Source organism: Carlito syrichta, unplaced genomic scaffold (assembly GCF_000164805.1).
Source record: "Carlito syrichta isolate Samal-C Ts95f unplaced genomic scaffold, Tarsius_syrichta-2.0.1 Scaffold302134, whole genome shotgun sequence".
NCBI classification, from domain to species: domain Eukaryota; kingdom Metazoa; phylum Chordata; class Mammalia; order Primates; family Tarsiidae; genus Carlito; species Carlito syrichta.
The window spans coordinates 165,842-169,570 of record NW_007246230.1 but is presented as its reverse complement, the minus strand read 5'-3'; the positions used below and the strand labels follow the sequence as shown (position 1 = coordinate 169,570).

Below are 3,729 nucleotides of genomic sequence, written 5' to 3'. Positions count from 1 at the left end.
TTTGACCAACACTTTAGTCAAATTTTACTCTATTTTCAGGTTTCAAAACAAAACCAAAAACTAATGAAGATCACCCAACTGGCAACAACATATCCAATGCTATTTTTGACCCGACAATTATAACCTACTGCCAGTAATTATTTTTAAGTACCTGCTTGTTTTATTAAATAAGCACTGGTCAGTTATATAAATAATAATCTCTAAGGATGGTACTTAGCACTAGGTTAACTTAATGCTTCTGGAATAAACAGATGCATTTAGAGAATACTAGCTTTCACTTATTTTATCTGTTATCTGAATTATCAAAAGCATTTTTTAAAGTTACTTTTCCATTGATAGATTCTAGGGAGTCTAGTCCCCACTAACATGGTTGATTTTTAAAAACAAATCCCTAAACCACTTGGCAATGGAATCCTACACTTGCTTTTTATATCATATGGAAACAGTTCCAGGTAGAGGAAAAGTAGAAGAAAACCTGCCAAGTCAGAGTACTCTAAAAAAAGTTCCTCTTGCATACCCCAGAGAGCAAACCTCAAAGATCAAAATCAAAAGATCATCCATTACCCTCTGCCCTGCCCCAAAAAACCCACCCAAAACACTTTAGTCCTGAATCTAACATTTCCCTAAGGTGTTAACTTGAGAAGCTTTAAGGTACCCAAAGTGGCAGCAGCAACTATTGAAAGTGCCACACTACAGAGGAAATGCCCTAAAGGGTTCAGTGGCTGCCCATCCATCTCTGACTGCCCCCACCCAGCAATAAGTAAAAGCTCCTGCTAAAGTTCCTGCTAAGATGTGTTTTGGAAAGTTAGAGCCTGCGCCTCTTATACCAACTAGTGTGCTAAAGACTAAAACTAGCAGCATTAGAGCAGTGAAGTGAAAATAGGAAGCCCACAGGAATGATCTAAAGCCTATTTAGGAGAAACAAAGCAGCAGACGGGACCCTTGGCCCTCTTATGTTTGTAGGGAAGCTGCTGAATTATACAGATTTACCCACGTTAACAAAAATTAACAAAGTTTCCCCAAGACACCATAATAAAACTTGATCTTTCCAATCAAACGGCACATTCCTGGAGTTGAATGAGTTCAAAGACTGGCACTAAAGGAAAGAAGAAAGCATTGGGAGTGTGATATATACAAGCTTTGGAGTTTATCGAGTGGTCACACCTAGTTTCTTCAGTACATGGACACTCTTTTCTTGGTACTCTTGTTGGATCATCCAAAAGTTGTCTTCGTCTTTCATGATTATCTGCTAGAACTACACTACCCAGGAATACCATGTGCTTTTTGCAGAGTGGTTTTTTTTTCTTTTTTCTTTTCGAGTCAGAGTCTTACTCTGTCACCCAGGCTGGAGTGCAGTGGCATGCTCATGGCCACCGCAGCCTTGACCTACTGGGCTCAGGTGATCCTTCTGCTGCAGTCTTCCAAGTAGCTGGAACTACAGGCATGTGCCACCATGCTCAGTTAGTTTTTTAATTTATTGTAGAGACAAGGTCTGGCCATGTTGCTCAGGCTGGTCTTGAACCCGTGGGCTCAGGCAATCCTCTCACTGTGGCTTCCCAAAGTGCTGGGAATATAGGAGTGAGCCAACAAACCCAGCTACAGGGTGGTTTTCCAATGTGGATCTTAAATTTGGAAAGTTTTTCCACATCTCCCTTTAAAACTTGCTCTAAGTAAAGCTGTTTAAATTCTCATTTCAACCGCTGTGGCAGGCCAGGGAACATAGTAGACCTTCCAGAAAGCACAGTGTGTTTGTAGAACTCAGATCTGGTATGTCAGTCTCCTGGATTGTGTTAAAAAGCAATTCAGCAATACCAACTCCCTTAACACTGATCAAGTGAGGCTGAAATAAAGCTTCTGGTGCTTTGAATCTCTCTCCCTCTGCTTTGATAATACATCCATCTGAGAGTGTATAAGATTCAACTAATACCGTAGTTTCTAAGGCCAGTTTCTGCTCTTGCTCAATATTATATCCCATATAACACAGTTTTTCTTTAATCATGTGAACCATTTAAAAATCAACAGAATGGTTGAAGGTGTATCCTCCCAATAGAAGTAGCTCAATAAGATATCTGGTAATAGCCCTCCCAGCAATATCCAATCTCCTGGTAAGGTGAGGGAGAGAAAAACCTTCATACGCTGGGCAGATGTAAGTTACGCCAATCTCCAGAGTCTACCTCTACACCAGTTAATAAACCTTGAGCATACAAAGTTAGAACTGTCTGAATGGCTACACACACACCAGCAAACTGGTAAGTTTCACACATGACCTCCACAATAGTCTATTTTTGGTTGGGCTCATAGGCAGTTCTGTGAGTAAAATTTAACAATTTCTAGTCTCTATAATCAGTTTCTCTGATCCAAATGTATAGCCCCACAGGTATTTCATGTCATCCCAGTTTCATACTGTGTCATTTTCAATAGGGTAGTTAACTTGTAACACTGAGCATAATTCACTTGCCTCATCACCAACCATAAGATCCTTGATTTCAGCGTTTCCCACTTTGGTGGTTAATCTGATAATAGGTCTTCCGACCAAAACTGGGAAGATGTGTTCTGGAACGTTAGAGCCTGCATATCCACACTTCACAAATCTGGTGCTGTTGTCCCACACCCCCACCTTCCTGCTCTGGCTGTCCATTGTCCACCCTGGGGAGAGCTGCTGATGCCACCACACAACCCACAAATGCCCAGTTTTTAGTTCTCATTGTAAAAGACTTTAGTTTTTTAGTTAGGTGGATGCCAAGGCATTTCTTTATTTTTTTGTGGCTATCGTGACTTGGGTTGGGCTTTTTGTTTGTTTCTCAGGCTGCTTGTTGTTGCTGTATAGAAATGCAGGTTTTTTTGCACATTGATTTTGTATTCTGAGAATTTACCAAAGTTATGTATCAATGTGAGGTTTTTGACAGACTCTCTAGCATTTTCTAGGTATAGAATCATATCATCTGCAAAGAGGAATAGTTTAACTTCTTCTTTTCCTATTTGGATGCTACTAATTTCCTTCTCCGACCTGATTGGTCTGGTTAGGACTTCTGGTACTACGTTGGATAGGAGGAGTGAGCCGGCATGCTTGTCTTGTTTCCATTCTTAGGGGGAATGCTTCCAGCTTCTGCCCATTAAGCATGATGTTGGCTGCAGGCTTGCCACAGACGGCTCTTATTGTTTTGAGGAATGTTCCTTCAAAGCTAGGTGTTTGAGGGTTTTTATTAAGGGATGCTGGGCCACACTCGGTAGTTCAGCCTGTAATCCCAGCACTTTGGGAGGCTGAGATGAGTGGATCGCCTGAGCCTGAGGGTTTGAGACTCACCCGGGCAACTTGGCGAGACCTTGTCTCTACAATAAATCAAAAATTAGCTGGACATGGCAGTGCATGCCTACAGTTCCAGCTACTTGGAAGGTTGAGGTGGATGGTTCACTGGAGCCCAGCTGGTCGAGGCAGTGGTGACCAGGAATGCACTCCAGCCTGGGCGACAGAGTGAGACTCCAACTCAAAAAAAAAAAAAAAAAAGGATGCTGGATTTTATCAAATGCTTTTTCTTCATCCAGTGAGATAATCATGTGGATTTTGGTTTTACACCTGTTAATGTGTTGAATTATGCTTATGGTCTTGCAAATGTTGACCCAGCCCTTCCAGGAATGAAACTCACCTGGTCATGGTGATGATCCTTGAAATTTGTTGTAAGATATTATTTGCTAGAATTTTGGTGAGAATTTTTGCATCTATTTCATTAG

At 41.3% G+C, this 3,729-nt stretch overlaps 1 pseudogene; it reads right to left on the bottom strand.

Annotated features, from left to right (window-relative positions):
- Window positions 1–1,147: 1,147 nt before the first annotated feature.
- Window positions 1,148–2,638, bottom strand: LOC103258434 (annotated as a pseudogene).
- Between the last annotated feature and the right edge of the window lie 1,091 nt (window positions 2,639–3,729).